The sequence below is a fragment of the Ursus americanus genome, chromosome 26 (genome assembly GCF_024610735.1).
Source record: "Ursus americanus isolate L20-20 chromosome 26, mUrsAme1.1.p, whole genome shotgun sequence".
NCBI classification, from domain to species: domain Eukaryota; kingdom Metazoa; phylum Chordata; class Mammalia; order Carnivora; family Ursidae; genus Ursus; species Ursus americanus.
In genome coordinates, this window is record NC_142152.1 from 32,140,467 (window position 1) to 32,158,510 (window position 18,044).

Genomic DNA, 18,044 nt, shown 5'->3' on the forward strand with positions numbered 1-18,044 from the left:
ACTCCAGAGCCAGTTGACAAGTCCGCGTCTCATTGCTTTAAAATGACCTATCGTTATGGACCCAAAATTACATTGCCCAGCAAGATTACCTACTTTCGAGGGATTTACCTGTTGCTATCTCCGAGGATATTCAAAAGAAAAATAAAACTAGCTACATCACTCCCTGAATGTGTGCTGGGTGCGAGTTACTGAGATAATGCTGTACACACACCTGTTTGGCTCTCAGAGGACACTTTCTCAAGATCACACAGCCATCAGTAGACAGGCCAACCCTAGAAAACAGGTCTCGCCCTCCTAACTCTGCTCTGTGGTCTCCAGACAGAGCTTCAGTTCAGGAATTTCTAACAGAGGTGCTCCACACCATTTCAAACCTATAACAGCCGTCAAGCCCTACGCCCAGACCAAACAAAGAAGATGCTGGCAGTGAACGACAGAGAAGGGGGTCCAGGTGCCTTCTGACTGAAAACCAGCATTTGGTGGAAGAGCCAGCAGGACAGGAGGTCAGGCCCCAGCTGAGATGTCTGGGAATGCAGAGCGGCTCAAGCGGCAGGTGGCGATCTATGCAGGCTTGGGAGAGGAAGGAAGGCAGGATGTCATGGCTGGTAGGCACCACCAAGAACTGGCTTCCACAGTGAGGGTGTGACACCTCCCAGAGGCCTCAAGGAACCTTGATAGCTTTGGAGCACTTCGTGGGTCGTGTCGACTTTCACAGCTCTTGGGGATGCGTCAGACATCCCTGAGGCAGTTCTGTGAGATCAACGTGAGGTACTGACAAGGAATTCCACAGGACTTCCCTCGGGAGGAGATCACTTCCTGTTTGGGGAGCATCCAGGAAGGAGGGGTGGTGGATGCAAACCCCTGAGGGTAGGCTGTGTTCAGAGGGGCAGCAGGGGAAGGGGAACACTATGTCAGAGAGCAAGAGGAGCCAGAGCAGAGTATGGTGGTGTGCGGGTACAAGGTACCTTTGCAGATCAGGAACTGGGGCCATCTGGTGGCAGGGAGGCTCCGCGGGGCAAGTGCAAGGGGTAGCAAGGGCAGGAGATGGGATGCCATCACAGAGTTTGTGCAGAGCATGATAGGATCGAGGAAATTCAAATGGTCAAGCTTTCCAGAATGTGAATTTAGAAGAAAACAGCAGAGGAGGGGATCTTCCCAAAATACTTTCAAGAGAGTTGTCTGCAAATTGTGGATGGTGGCATTTGCAAGAAAGGCTGGCTATTACTATTATTATTACTGTGGCTCTAGTTGGGTTGGCATGATCCTGTTATAAGGCTTGGAAGGGAGGAACGTGTGTGTGTGTGTGTGTGTGTGTGTGTGTGTGTGTGTGTGTGTCTGTCTGTCTGTAGAGGTTCCAGTGTGATTGGGATATTTATTCACAATCACATCAAAAGGACAAGATTTCTTTTGTCTCCTGGACCACTCTCTGTGGAGACTCCACTTGCCTTCCTTGACCTGTATTTATGCAGTAGGAGTTGCACATTTTCCCAATCAGCTACTTACAGGAAAACGCCTCCTAAATAAACATCACTAATTTTGCTGCCACACCATGAATTCTTGATAAAATTACCCAAGTCATATTCCTAGAAAGAGAGTCAGTTATCAACAGACTTTGAGCATCAGCGCCATTCAGGGCATTCTATTGGTATAAGGAAAGAAAACAATGATTCTTTGGGGCGCCTGGGTGGCACAGCGGTTAGGCGTCTGCCTTCGGCTCAGGGCGTGATCCCGACGTTATGGGATCGAGCCCCACATCAGGCTATTCCACTATGAGCCTGCTTCTTCCTCTCCCACTCCCCCTGCTTGTGTTCCCTCTCTCGCTGGCTGTCTCTATCTCTGTCGAATAAATAAATAAAATCTTTAAAAAAAAAAAAAAGAAAGAAAGAAAACAGATTTGCTCATATTTGCCCCCAAAGGAATTTCTATTCTTATAGCCACATAAAAAAATAGGTATGGACAGACTTGGATGTGGTGAGGAAAGTGTATTGGTAAGATTTACTCAAAAGGAGGAAAGTCAAGAGGAATTCAAAAATTACACTAGTATCAAAAAGTATATAATTGCCAAATTGTGTATGTGTATGAGCAGATCTTGCCATGTATTTTTAGGCAATGTATGGAAGTTTACCTGCAAGTAGTCATCTGCAAGGTTTTTCGGTCTCTTCTCATTGACCCACTATCATTTACCCAGCTACTCTATACCATACAAGGAACACCAAGCTGTCCCAGAAATTTTCCGCCTCACCATTTTGTAGAATGATTCTGCCCTCACATATGCCTTCAAAGCGTTACCACGAGGACATTACACAAACCTTGATGCTGTCAAAACCACATTCAATTAAACTAATAGAGGATGTTCCATTTCAAAACATGCCCATGTTGCATCCTGATGAGGAGGTATCAGAAGAAAATGAATTTGGACCACTTTGAATGATGACATCTGCATTACCACAGAGATTCACCTATCAAACTAATTTAGGTTTAGAGCCAAAATCAACACTGCTGTCAGAGTTGATTTCTATTCATTTAAAAACTTCCAGGCTAAAGAGTGATCAGGGGGAATTTTAATGTCATAGGAAAAAGGAGACATAGGAGAATGCACACAGCCAGCAAGTGTTCACTGATCATCCAGAGTCAGGTTCCATCCTATGCATGGAGGAGATTCCAAAATGCAACCTCTGTCCTAAAGGGGCATATAATCCTATCTGCAAAGATACTGACAATGAGGACGAGGATGACAGCTCTCACTCGTGAATTACTATACACCACATACTATCCTACGTGCCTTACTAAATGAATCCTCCCCAGGTACTATTATTAACTGGTCCATTTTACAGGTAAGTACATTGAGGCACATTAAGTGATAAACATTTGAATAGTGCTTCTCATAGATGAGTTTCAAATCATCTTAATGTTCTGTCTCATTGGATTCTCAGAACCACAGAGAGGCGGACAGTATGGTTAAGCATTCCACAGCCACACAAGACGGGAACGGCAGCATGAGTAGAAGGCAGCTCTTGTGGCTACTAATCTGCTACTTTTGTAAAGAGAAGGCACTAAAGGGCAGTCATGTGGGACCCAAATGAGGAACTGACAAGGAATTCCACGGGACTTCACTCAGGAGGGGATCACTTCTTGTTTGAGTAGCATCCGGGAAGCAGGGGAGGGTGGATACGAGCCCCAGAGGGTAGTCTGTGTTCTGAGGGGCAGCAGGGGCCAGGGAACACCATGTCATAGGGCAAGAGGAGCCAGAGCAGAGTATGGAGTGGGGGAGGCAGAAGGCGTGTTTGGAGACCAGGACACAGATCTGTATGGTGTGACGGCCACTACAGGTTGATAACAATGGCAGGAAATGGGGTGCCACCATGGATTCTATATGACAAGGCTGAAGAAATTAAAAACAGTCAATCTTTCCAGAAGGTGAATTTAGAGTGAGGGATAGTGAAAAAAAATAACCATTAAGGAGAAAGGCAGGATAATTGTGATTGCATAAATTGTAGAACAAATTGTTGTATATTCTAAATTATAATTGTTCTAAATTATAAATAAATATAGAACAAATATAAAAATAAATAGAATCGACTCTCCAAATTGAAGGGCTTTAGTGCACACTGAAAAAGAACCCAGAGAATCTCTACAAAAATATCTACAACTCAAATCTTGTCTCCGAATCGTTTTTAACTTCATCCTTTTTTTATGGCTAATCCTTGGGTTGACTCACACGCTCTCACTCCTTGCTAAAAAGTGAAAGCTACATATCATCATCATTAATAATAAATGGAAAGGACTCAGGTTCCTGCACTTGACAGGAAAAGCATAAAGACGGAGTAAGCTCTGGAAGTACAGCTGAAGGTGATAATGATTCATTGCAGTTAAATGTCTCCAAAAATCCCTCCCTGGAAAACCTTACCCAACCCCGCCTGTTATGCACTGAATCGTGTCCCCCCAAGTCCTAACTCCTAGGATCTCACAATGTGACCTGATTCAGAAAAGGACGATCTTGCAGATGCAATTAGTTAAGATGAGGTTATACGGGAGTAGGGTGGGTCCTAAATCCAGTATGACTGGTGTCCTTACAAGAAGACGAGAGACGCACATAGAGACGCATACAAGGAGAAAACCACGTGATGCTCGAGGCAGAGACTGGGGCTCCGCTGGCATAGCCAAGGGCTGCCAAGGGCTGCCAGCAACACCAGAATGAAGAGAATGGCACAGAACAGATTCTGCCACAGAATCTTCAGTCTGCATGGCCCTGCCAACACCTGGATTTTGGATTTCTAACCTCCTGAACATGAAAGAGAATACATTTCTGTTGCTTTGAGCCACCTAGCTTGTGGTACTCTGATACGGAAGCTGTGGGACACTAAAACATTGACTCTCCTTCAGCCCTTGAGAGGTAGGACAGCCAAGGGAAAACCAATTTTGTCCGGAGCTTCGGAGACTTGACTCCCAGGCGAACCTCCCCTTCAGAGGCCTTCATCATTCGAATGAAGTATTGGGGCTGGATGAGCCGTGAGTCTGCTCTTAGGTTTGAAATGCCAATTCTATCACATTAGAGCCCAGAAAGTCAGCTGCTCCAATATCCACTGAGGGTGAGAGTATATCATGGGGCTGACACAAGGTAAACACTCCCAAATCCAAGAAACCCCCGATCACCCATGGAAGCCAAGGAGAAAGTGAAAAGAAGGAGTAATTAGTGGTGGTCATTGCATTTACCATATGCCACATAATCATTCCATCTTCCATCAAATCTGGCCTCCAGCCCTCACGCCATGGCGAGTTAATACAAAGAGACGCTGGGAGCTGCCAGACACAGAAAATTAATACACGGGACGCACAGAGGATCTCTGCAACCTACACTTCATTTCCCAAACCTGCCCATGTCAAGGTCATTTAACCCCAGAAATACAAAATCCACTGAGTGGAGAGGAAAGAAAAGAAAGATTGGCATTGAAATTGACCCCCAAGCCTTACCCCTGGAAGACAACGTACTTTTCATCTCACATAATTCCTGCTTGGCGGGCTCTTTAGAATGGCTAGAAACTAATGATTAGTAAAACAAACCCACTAGTAAAGACCAACAAGAAATTCCCGTAAAACCCTCACGCGTACCCACTATTCTGTGTTACCTTTCTTTCAAGAGGAAATTACGGCTGTCAAATTGCACCCTTTCATTACTGTCACAGACTCTTTTAAGAACGGCTAATCAGAGAAGCCTACAGAGGTATTTAATCAGATTTTTTTCTTCAAATGACCTAATGTTTTGGTATGAAACGGCTGCCAGCTCATGCTGGGTAGAAATTCAGCACTGTCAGCATTTAATTATTATTTTATCGCAGATTTCTTTACTTTCCTACAGGGAAGAAATAACTTAAATTTTTTTTAAATGCGACAAATGCTTAGCTTCTAAAATCGCAAGACACTGCCCTCATTATTTTGCATTGTCAAAAATTACTAGTTCAGGACATGGGACCTATCACAGAAATGCACTTTTAAGTTAATAAGTGGTACCACTATCACTAGCTTCAATCTTCCAGAACACTGAAGCCATGGAGGGAAAATAATGTTCACTGTGCTGGTTTTGGGAGATGAAATTACTCACGACTCATTCGTGTGTGTGTGTGTGTGTGTGTGTGTGTGTGTGTGTGTGTGAACAGCATATGTATTCCAAATGACATCCCCTGCCCCATGATACCTGAATGAAGCCCATGGCTTTGCCCTCCCCCTTCCTCCTCCTCCTCCTTGTCACTTTGCCTTTTTCCCTCCTCTAAGGGAGCAACAGGAGAGCAAAGAGGAGGAAAGGAGGAGAAACGAAAGGGAGAGAGGAGACAGGCGTGCATGTGTGATCCTGCTTCCAACACAGCTGACTCAAGGTTACAGGTACAGAAGCCAAGATGGGTGCTGCAAGGCACAGACGTCTAGATGTGTCCCCGTTTCTTCCTCATCATTTGTCTAACATCCCTTCTTAGGAAAATAGCCATTTCGTCACGGACACCACAAAAGCCCCTCTTCATGGGCATCGCTTCCCCTTTAACCAGTTTCTCTTACTTGCTTTGGACCGGGCTCTCAACGAGCTGGGGATGCTTGGTGCATCAGCAATTCTTTCCTGAGCATCTATTGCAAGCGAGCGATTGTGCTAACTACAAAGGTGCAATATGGCATAAATCTGGGTTCAGAGGGGCCCCTGGGGAAGATCCATGTGCAGGAAGAAGGCTAGTCATTCATCAGAGCATAGAACGACTCAGGAGTGGCAGGGATACGAAAGGTTACACAGGTTCACATTTATCAGCTCCACAAGGTGCCTTGTGCCACCAACACACTTGAATTCAAAGCAGAACTTTAAACTTTTCCTCCAAATCTGTCCTTCCACTCCCCTCAATTTCCCTCATCTTAATAAATGCCACCTCCTAGATGTCAGCATCCCAACACCTCCTTGTCCCTCCGGACACCAGAAAGTTCTCTTCATCTTCTCTACTTTAGAGCTTTACCTTATTCTGGTCCAGGACATCACCCGCCTGGTCTCAATGACTGCACCCCATACAACAGCAAAAGTGATGCTCTCAAGAGAAATCTGAACGCGTGAAACCATGGCAGCAACGATAAACCCAACCTCCTCAGGGAGCAGCCTGCCCCGACCACATCCTGGACCTCCACCCAGGCCACACATTCCCACACATTCACCCTGTTTCAATTCCAGAGGAGCCGAGGCTCCCTCCATCAGCCTCAGGGTCTTTGCACGTGCTGTGCCCACAGCCTGGAAGCTCTTTCTTCCCTCACCTGCATAATGAGGCTCCTTCTGGATTTTTAAGACTCCTGCTCAATAAATGTCACCTCCTCAGATCTGGCCCCTAACATTTGTATCCCTCATTATTTGTTATCACAATTTACAACTGTTTCACTTGTTTCCTTGTTAATTACCTATGAATTCCCTTCTGTCCTTGTTACTGCCGTAACTCCAACAACTAGCATAAGCCTGGCACAAATCAGAGATTCAATTTTTTTTTAATGAATGAATCAAGTATTTGCTATTCATTTCCCAATACAGTACATGTAACAGAAAGAAACTCCTATGTATTTTTTTTAAGTAAGCTCTACACCCAAAGTGAGTGGGAATTCACAGCTCCAAGCTCGAGAGTCACATGCTCTACCAACATGCCAGGCGCCCCAGAAACTCCTATGTATTTACACATGGATCAAGCATGGGTCGGCTCCTTTTTTTTTTAGTTGAAGTATAATTCACATATAACAAACGTATGACTTTCGGTGTACAACAAAATGATTTGATATTTGTATATCTTGTGAAATGATCACCACAAGAAGTCTAGTTAACATCCATCATTGCACAGTTACACTTTTTTGTGTGTGATGAGAACTTTTAAGATCTACTCTTTAAGCAACTTTCTTTTTCTTTAAAAAAGATTTATTTATCCATGGGGGGAGCAGAGGGAAAGAATCCCCAAGTAGACTCCCCACTGAGCACAGAACCCGATGTAGGGATCGATCTCATGACCCACGAGATCATGACCTGAGCCGAAACCGAGTCGGATGCTCAACCGACTGAGCCAGCCGGGCACCCTTCTCTCAGCAACTTTCAAATATGCAATACATCATTATTACCTATAGTTACCACGCTGTCCTGTTTTTAGCCCTTTCTTAGATAACCCTCAAGTTGAGTCATATGTTAGTCTTTTTTTTCCCATTTCCTACAGTCTGATCACCCCTTGACAGCAGAGGGGCAAACGGATGGAGGTGAGGAATGGGTGTCAGTCTCAGAGGCACGGGCAGGATGGAGGTGGCGGAAGGTGACGGTGATCTGAGGTGAGCAGCAGCTAAGACAAGACTTCCACCCAGACTTCAGCCTGGCTCGGTCACCCCTGCAGCTGTTGCCTGCCTTCTAGTGCTATCTCCAGAAGGAAGGGCTAGTTCCTCCAAGAGGTGGCTGTGCTCTAACACTGAGCACTGTACAGGGAGCCAATTTTATATGTATGGCTACTACAGAGGTCTGCCTAGACATGCGGTCAACTCAGTTGTGTCACCAGAAAACCTTGGTCATTACAAATCAATTCAACATGTGTTTGTTGAAGCCAGATATTGTTCCGTTCAACAGAGATTTGGAGCTAAGATAAAAAATAGCTCCTGCATGTAAAGAATTTACGGGCCACCGAGGGGGGCAGTAGTCTCTACATACATGGCCTCACAACCATGCCCACAAAATAGTGGGATCATCAGTAACTGACAGGAACTGGGGTTGGTGCTGTTACTGCTAGGGACCCAGAAATTCTGCAGTCTTGCCTCTTACCTAACTCCTTCCCCTCACCACCCAGCGAGCTACACACAGGAACAAGGGCCTAACGGGAATCAAGGTCACTATACCACGAGCTGAGCCAACTCGGGGCTCTGGCAAGGCTGACTCACCTGGTCGCACGCAAGAGAGGAAACGCCTGGTAAACTTTAAGGCACAGTGTCTTGCCCACGACTGCTTGGGGCTTATCTCATTTTCTGTCATTTGGCCTATCAGTTTCACAACGGGTCCGCCCAAGTGGCAGGAAGGGCCGCTGAAGGGTGGAGCTGAAACATGTAGAGGGGGGACAGCGGGGGGCAGCGGAGCAGGCTTGACACGCAGCTGTGTGTGGGTCTCAGGTTCAGTTGACTACATTCATAGGGAGCCTCCCCGTGACAGTGAAGCCACATGCATGACGTGGCACATACAGGTCCAAGAACCGGACTTTATGGCAAACCCAGACCCATCAGCAGAATAAAAGCACCCATTTCTAGAAATTTCCGGTGGTGATAAGACTTCATCTACATTGGATAACTAGCAAGAATGATCCAGAAATGTAAATGAGAAAGGACAGGACCTGTAAGTAGCTAAAAAGCCCAAGCACTCAGCACCTGCCCCGACTGTCCCCTTGAAGTTTTGTTCAGAACCCACTGACTCTTTCTTTGAACTTAATTCTGATTAGTTGTGTTGACTGGTTTCTTCGCCTCTAGCCAAGATGATGTGGTAAATGAAAACCAAATCCTGGAGGGAGACAGTGATTGCAGTGAAAAGTAATAGACTGCAGGGGGGAAAAATTTTTTTTGTAATGTTTTTAAAGAAGAAAGCAGAGGTTGGCAAGCTTTTCCTATAAAGATCAGACAACAAATATTTTAGGCATTGTGGCTCATACCTTCCTGGCTGTGATTACTCAGTTCCACCACCGTAGCTCCAAAGAAGCCATAGACGTAAGTGAATGAGTGTGGCTCTGTTCCAATAAAATTTTATTTACAAAAACAGGTGGTGGGTCGAATTTGGCCTGGAGGCTGTAGTTCACAACCCAGGGAATGGAGAAAAGCTTCAAAGCTAACACAATATCTAGAAAATCTTAGCAATGTGGGACCATAGCATAAAGAAACAAATAATCCTAACCTCAATGCCCTTAGGAGAACTGGCATTACAGCATAGCATGGTCCTTTATCATAAATTTATAAAATTTTAGAAATCTAAACAACCTTGGGAATACTATGGTCCAATTCCCCATTTTTATAGATGAAGAAATAAATTCTCAGAGAGGTTAAGAGACTTGCTAAAGGTCAAACAGCTAATTAATGATTAAACTTAAATTAGAACCAGAGTTTTGGCTCTAAGTTTACAACTCTTTCCATTATTTCATGTCTACTATTTTAGCCTTTTTGGTAACAACGGAATAGAGGAAATGCTCATTTAATTAAAACACTACACCCTTGAGACTGTTAAGATTGTGGAATCACTAAAGTACACAGTTCCAGATATTTAGAAAGATGATTTTGAGTCATCAAGACAAAGGGTAAATTAGGTTTAATGTACCCAGAGAATGTAATTTCAGAAGTAGTACTAAAAAGAACATATTTCAAATAATTTGAAGATTAATATATGTGAAAATTCTTGTTCTCCTTGCTGCACGGGAAAATGAAGTCTCACTGTCCGTTAGTATCAGAAGAAAAGCTTGCCATGGTATTTGATCGGTTTAGACCCATTCATAAATTTGACCAGTTCCAGGACAGCCCAAGAATCACCAAAGCATTGGCAGGCACCAAGTAATTGTCTGAATTGCTGGGTGCCCATATTCATTCAACTGTCTTATCAAACTGAAAAACAAAAGCCACCCTCGGCTCTACCTGTCCGTTTCTCTTTTCCATCATTAGCAATGTCTTCTGCTCCTTTTCTGAATTAATTAGGAAATAAAAATAGAAACCCTGACATGTTTATAAAGATTCAAAGTGCTGGTTAAACATGAAACAACAGAGGTTGGGAACACAGAGGTGACATATTTTATTTCTGTGATGACAAGTTAGAGTCCTCCTGCCAGCTGGACCCTGCCTCAGCCAGAAGCATGCACCTGTCTGCAGAGAAGTCAGATAGGAAAGGGGAGCTGAAAAAGACTTGGGGGCCCAGCAGCCGTTGGTGCCTTGCAAATGAGTTCTCATTGCTTGAGGGTCAATGAGCACCACTCAGCACAGAGAGGTTCCCGACAGCTCCTGAGACAGCTCCTGACCGAGGGGAAAGCAGGGAGACCGCTTCCGTTACCCCAACCATGAAGGTGGTCCTGTTTCTGTCTATAGACCCTGGAGCAGGGCTCTGGTTGGGGGCGTTCACCGCTTCCAACCTTCCGCTATAGAAGAAAAGGGCGAAGGGGGTGGGTCACCTAGTACTTCTGAGTGTCCCTGACATGCACTTCCCAGTTTGACAGACCTGCCAAAGGAAATGAGAAGCGATAAGTGATTGGCCCCCGATTAGATCAGCCACCTTGGGAAAGGTGCTGAGACAGAGATATTTCACTGAAATAAGGAGAAACCTGGGAATAGATTTCCGGCAAGCAATCCCAAAGTAGATATGGTCTGAATTGGAAATGGATTTCATGGGCAGATAAAGTCTAATAAATGGCAGGTCACTCAAAAATCATATATCATCAAGTCTCATACACTGTCTGTGAAGTTTGTTATCAATAATTTAACACCAGAAGAACCTAGCCCTTAGCAAATATTTAATTTCAAAACATACCCACTGATTTACTCAGATACAGCATACATAGTATATTAAAAATATATTACAAGAAGCCAGGTGCCAATAAAGCTGCACTTGGAGAAGACCAGCTGCACTTGTTGCTTTCTAGATATTTTGCTAAAGAAGGGAGACTGGGCCCTCCACCCGCAGAGCTAGTTCGCTAGCAAATTCTAAATCATGCAAGAGAAGAAAGCTTGCGCATGAGCTCCCTTTCACATAGTACGATATTACCTGAGCTCCCATAACCAGGCCAAGCAATGAGCCAGGTACCATAAGCGCTGGGGGGCAAGAACGAGCAGCCCCTCAAACATAGTTCTCCATCCCAGGCCTGAAGGTTAAAGGCAGAGGGGTATCTGTATAAAGAAAGGTCTTTAGCAGCAAAGAGGAGTCATTTTTAAGGGGATTGGAGGCAGAGGGAATTATCTCCAAGGTCACTGTCTATGAGTCTTGTTGATCTGAGCTACTCCCTGCAGACCCCACCCAATGATTCAGTCGGCTGTATGACAGACACTCCCCACCTGCTGGCTGAAAAGTGTGACCCCTTGCTGTGGTCTGAATGTTTGTGTCCCCCCAGAATTCAATGTTAGAATCCTAATGCCCAATGTGAGGGTGTGAGGAGAGGCAGGGCCTTTGGGAGGTGATGAGGTCATTAGCACTCTTATAAATACAAGAGACCCCAGAGAACCCCTTGGCCCGTTCTACCAGGGAAGAATTCAACAAGAAGTCTGTGCCCTGGAAGAGAGCCGTCACCCAACCATGCTGACACCCTGAGTTCAGACCTCCACTTCCAGGCTGTGAGAAACAAAGACCTATTGTTTACAAGCCACCAGGCTGTGGTATTTTCTTAGAGACGAAGACGCCCATGGGCAGCTAGTGCCAGCAGCCAGAGTTCCAGAGAAATGGATGTTTTCTCAGGGAACGGTAGTTCATTTAACTGAGTTAAAAACCCAGGCAAGGCCTCAATAAGGACAGATTAGTTCTGTGGTAAATACTTCCCTAATAAGATTTTAGGTCTTCTTTGGGGGTGATAAAGGCCTGGCAGGGATACATTTGGTAGCTGGCAGGAAGAGAGCAGAACGAGAACGTGCCAGTGGGTGCCTCTCATCATCTTCTACCCAGAACACATAGAGGGGAATCACTGAACGGCTCAAGGGAGCTGGGGTGCCAGTCCCAGCCCCCTGACTCGGAGCCTACGGCCTCGGGAACCAACTCCACAGTCTCGAAGGGCCCTTCTATTCTAGGGTGCTGGAACATAGTTGTTATCAGCTCTCAGCAGAGGGATTTCGACAACTTTGCCTCCCACTACACAGGTGACACAGCAAGAAGTTTCTCTGATCATCCTACAGGCAATGGCTAGAAGGCGAAAGGAAGATTGAGCAGGTGTTCCGAGACCTGCCTCTTCACTTCTCTGGGCTTATCTACACGTGCAAAGGTGACCCAGATGTCTGGGGCCCGTCCAACTCTCCAAATATCTTGACTAGGAAATCCAGAATTGCCTCGACAGCCAGAAAACTGTAAGTCTCTTAGTTCTGCACGTAGTACCCTTAAGGGGATTGGAAGGCGATACCAGGGCTCAAACAAAACACCATGCCACCACCACCAGAACACACCCCTGAATGCAAACATACCTACCAGGCCTAGCCACAAGTGAAAGCAGGTGAGATCAGGCAAGAAAAATCACAAACTCCTCAAAGCCAAAGTAAAGTGATGAGAACAAAGCCGTCTGAGACAAGATGATGAAGGCCAATACGGACTCCAAGTTTCTGCTTCCTCAACTGCACCCGTCCTCCTCCTCCTCTTCGCTGATAAATTCCTAGCTTTCAGAGATGACAGTAAGTGGCCAGCCCACCAAAGGGACCCCCAGGAGAAAATGACTCCAGAAGATCACAGTTGGAATCACTCTAGAAATGACCTTGAGGGACCTTGCTCTCTGGACAGGTTCACACGTTTGTTGGTCACCAAACACTTGACACTTCAGAATCATGTTGAAGACAGCCTGGAGGGGACGGACATGTTTGTTCGTGGTCAGTAAACCCTGGCAGGGCTGGGGGTTCTGTGGGGAGTAGGGATGAATGCTGGAATGAAGACGAGTGGGGGAGGGGTCTTGACAAACTGCCCACCCCCCACTTATGCCAAAGGCCAGTCTTCTCCAACGCTGGTGAATTCTCTGCGAAACAAAAGCCCAGTCTGCAATTCATCATTACAGCCAAGCACAAAGCACAGCTCGAGAACACACAAACCACAAAGTATGTAAAAGTCAGCATTTTGGAACCAAAAGAAACTGCCACGTTTGGTCCCTTGGATGCTGCTTGGGGATAAGCTCCTTTCCTCTCCGGTGGCAGCCACTGATTCAGAATTCAGCCTAGACCCCAAGTCAGAGGATATCGATGATATCCAACAATCGTTTCCTGTTTAGGGCTAATAACCCCAAATCACGCCTTTGTCCCCTTTTGTTAGCTCTAAGCAACGCCATGGCCATGTGATCGACTGGTCAGAGACAGAATGGAGCTCCCGCTGCTGCTCGGATGGGGCCCCCAACTGCCCTCCCACCTCAGCACAGCGTTTGGGAAACTCTTCATTCAGCAGAACCCGCAACTGGCCGCTTACCTGTTTAACTGACAAACTTCCTCACTCCCAAGTTAGCGTGGCTGGGAGAAGAATCGGGTCTTTGACTTTGGCACTGGGTCTCAGGCAAGCAAATTCTGCTCCTGACACCAGAGCGACTTATTTTCAGTCCCTTTCTTTCACCTCTGATGGCTCCCAAGTTAATTTTCCAGAAACACCATCTTAGTCAACTCTGGAAGCCCTGGAGGAAAAATGTTGGAAATATCAAAACAGCCGCATGCGCCAGCATTCAGGGCTTTGTTAGAACAATTTAAATTTAGTGCATTTAGACCACTTCATATTAACTAATTTAGAAAATTTTGCTTTAGCAGACTTAGCTGGCTGCTTTTCACTGCCAAACTAAATACTCCACTTTAAAATACACCCCTGCGTACGCATGTGATTTCTCCTTTTAGGCTAGGAATGTAATGTTGACATAAATGTCAAATAAAATTAATGAGAGAATGGGCACTCAAATGGTATTCCCGTGAAGGGAATTTGTTAGACTGGGACCTTTGAGCCCAAATGTATATATAATTACACAACACTCATACGAGGAAAGAATCTGAATGTTAAGCTTTAGCAAATTCATCACCTTTGTCAAAAATGCTGTTACCCACAAAAAGCAGGTTGCAAGCAAATTAAGATGAAAATACCATCAGATGAGAAGTGCGTAGCGTGTCACAGCGAGTTACGGTAGAATTAGCAGGGTGGCCCATCTGCGAGGTATAGAACCCTCCCCTTATCTATACAGAATTCAGATCAGACTTCCCAGGCTCTGCCTGAATACTTCCGCTGTTGCCTTTGCAAATGGACTTCCTCCTGCCCAACCCAGCTCCTTCCCCCACTCCTCATCCCAACTGGCCACTTGGGAAGAGTAAAAAATGGCAGTTAGTGCAATAACAGGTATTTTCACTTAATAGTCAAGGCACTGGATACTAGCAGAGTGGCTGCCTCCATCGATACAGTGATATAACTACTTTGTCTTTTATTTGTAGTCTCAAAAAATCTGTTCCAAGTATGGTAGAATCATGGAAAATCACTCTAATCACTGAAAAGAGCCCTGTTCCCAGTAAAGCAGCTAGTCTTCTCTTGTCACAGTAAAAGGCAGGGAGTAAAATTTCCTGTAAACACAGGGGAAATCTACATTTCCCCCATGCCAAGGAAAGTGGCAGGCAGGACTCACAGGCAACCACACTAGCATTTATGCTCCGCGCCTGTAAATGTCTAGGGGGGATGCCTTCGGGGGAGGAGCTTCCAAGAAAACCGTTATTGTGTCTTGTTTTTTTTACACTTTAGAATTGAATTCTAAGCACTTGATACCAACCATCACATTCCTTTTTCATACACTGATCTCAAATACAATCATATAATTTTGAAAATCCATGACGTTTCCCCTAAATAAAATCAGAAGGAATAAGGGGGCTAGGTTTCTATTTCTTTCCTGTTACCTGGAGACCTCTGTCTCCTGGAAAACTCCCAGAAGAACAGCACACGAATCATCAAGGTCCTAGGAGTGATTCCTCCAAACATGGGAATCATAGACAAATCACACAAAACCCACAAATTCCTTCCGATGTCCACACATCTTTAAACGGTTCACAAAATCCATATATCCAGGACAGTCACAAAGAATCTCTAATTAATTTATGGTGGGGGAAAGAGAAAACGTTTAACTACCAACTTCAAGCAACTCACACTCTTTCTGTTTACTATAAAGTAATCCTTACTCTGGATAATTTGAGATGTCTGCATAGGACCCAGGGAACAGTCTCCATTTTTATTCTTCTTCTCCAGGCTATCAGTTCATAATGAACAAATATGGAAATTTTTCTGAAGGGGAAATCCAACTACCAAAATAACTCCTTCATAATTCATATGTGCAATCACAACAGTGATTAATAAAAACCTGAAACAGTTCCTAAAAGCCTAAAGCATTAATTACTCTGTTAGATATCAGGATGCCATGAAAACCTATGACAGCAGGTTACTTGGGCAAATTAAATCATGTGAACTTAAGGCAGAAAAAGAGAAATCTTCACTTGGTGGATTTGCAGGCTGGTAAATGTATGCTTTTGAAGAGGGGTGACCAACCCACGACTCTTCAGGGCTCTGTATTTCAACCTTGAAAGACATACGAAAGAGGAAAAAATGCCATTGCAAATTGAATTAATGCTGGGATGAAAGGTAATATTATATCTTTTGAGAGACCAAAAATAAATGAATGATACTATTTCTATGAAAGGGGAAACGAACTCTCCTTGAGTATCTACTATGTGGCCAGGGCTGGCGGGCCAAAGGGATCCTTCTCTTGGCTTCCATGGCACCACACGTCCAATTCTCCTTCAACTTTAGCAAGAGCTCCTGCTCTGCGATTTTTGCTAGCTCATCTTTTCTTGGTCCAATCACTGCATTTTAGTGCTCAGGCTCTGTCTTGGGCCCTTTTCTCTCTGGGTGATCTCACCCAGTCTTAGAGCTGTAGACACCACCCGTGTGCCAATGACTCTCCCTGGACTCTACGTGTCAGTACCCAGCTGCCTTCCTGATGTCCCCAACAAGCCTCTCAAATGTAGGCTGTCCAAAACAGAACCACCTCCCTGCCCTAAGTCTTTCCAATCTCAGGAAATGTCACCACCTTAAGAAATCCTAAAATAATCCTGTTGATCCCTTTTCTCTCACCCCCCACTTCCAATCCATTAGCTGTACTTCCAAAACACATCCTGACTCTTTCTCCTTCTCACCGGTCCACTTCACCACTCCCGCTGAAGCTCCTTTTCACGCCCAGATACTGTCACACCTCTTAAACCAGTCGCTCTGCTTCTATCCTCCACACAGTAGCCAGAACGTTGACTTAGGAAAATGTAGCAGACTCCGAGACTCCTTTCAAATTCTCTAGCAGTTTCCCATTACACCTACTATAAAACCCATGCTTCTCTTGCCTGTAAGACCTGACGTGATGCAGTCCCGCCAGCTCAGCCCCTTGTCACTCAACTCACCAACGTCCAGGCACACTGAGGAGATACTCAGGAATGTTTGCTCAATAAGTACACAAATGAATAAGTGAATATATTTCCCTATATTTTCCTATGTTTATGAGATAGATTATTCCTACTTTGAAGAGAAGAAAATTGAGGTTTCCAGGGATATGTCCAAGGTCATCCAAGTAACTGGAGGCAAAGGCACAATTTGAACCCAAATCTTTGGCTCCATGGCTCATCTTTCTCAAAACCAGATCTTTCTAGCACAGTCTAGAAAATCAGGAATAGACACCTGCTCCTAAGATTTTCCAGAAACTCATCAACTGGGAACTTGTAGGAAGATTAGAATTTCTTCTTCCATCACTTTGCCATCTGTAAAATGGGTGAACAAAATGAGTTTCTCATGGAGAAATCTCATGGAAAATCCTTCCAGATTTTAAAGAGTTTTGTAAACTCTCAGATGATTGTCTGTCGGGACTACCAGGTTATGCAGTTTTAACTAGAATCTGCTCTGTGCACGATACTACCGTGTGGGGTTCTCAAAATGGGTAATCATACAAACACAAAAGGACCACATAATCCTGCCAAACGTGGACCCACTTCCCCCAAACCCTGTAAAGACGATGTGATCTCATCCTACTGGAAGATTTAGGCAAGGGAAGGGAAGAGGTGATTTCTAGAGGGTCCTACCCCTGCCCAGTCCTCATCTGTATGATTCCTTGTACCAACACCTGATTGCCTAATCAACCCTCCAGAAGAGAGCCTGCTCTCCCCCCAGTGTGCGTTCCCTGAGGATCTTGACCTGATTCTATTTGCAACAGGGATACACAAGCTCCATGATTGGTACACTCGAAGTACAAGGGATATGACGTTACTTTATTTCTTCCAAGTCCAATTAAATCTGTATCTCAAGACATCCCTCAATGAAAATGATTTCAAAAGTGTTTTCAGGGACCTTTCCCCTTGCCCAGGGTTAGAGAAACATCTTGGGGGATTACATGGAGCCCAAAGAACAGGGAAATGCTTCTGTGGAAGTCAGTTCCCAGAGCCGCCTTCACGATGCCCATCAGCCACTCCTTCCCAGTATCTGCTCTTTTCCCCAAACCAAGTGGGACCACAGGAGTCCTTAGCTGTGGCTCCCAGGACCAGGGTGCTTGGTGTTAAGTCCCTCCAGCATCCACATACTACCCCATCGCAGCACTCGGCACATTCTCGTATGCTTACGGAGAGCAGGCGTGGGCCTTTCATTCCAGGCATTCCCCCTAACACCCAGGCCCTCTCCTAAAGTCCCAGAAATCCATCAGCCCCTCAGAACCCCCATGTTCGATTCTGTATCCTCGGTTCCCAGCACCTGCCTTCCTCACATCAGTGACTTCTATCCACTTTCTTCACAAAAGTCTGAGTGGAGGTCAACTTCCAAATATCTGGAACCCCAACATTCAGCC

General features: G+C 45.2%; 1 protein-coding gene across 10 annotated transcripts in view; it reads right to left on the minus strand.

Annotated features, from left to right (window-relative positions):
• Positions 1-18,044, minus strand: part of FOXN3 (forkhead box N3) — a 385,552-nt gene that overhangs the window by 331,900 nt on the left and 35,608 nt on the right. For 6 of the 10 annotated variants that reach the window (XM_087856175.1, XM_087856173.1, XM_045807654.2 and 3 more), the window contains exon 2: positions 13,625-13,823. The exons of the other annotated variants lie outside the window; for them this stretch is intronic. The gene's annotated coding sequence lies outside the window, so the exon portion shown is untranslated. The remainder of the gene's footprint in view (positions 1-13,624; positions 13,824-18,044) is intronic. 10 annotated transcript variants of the gene reach the window in all.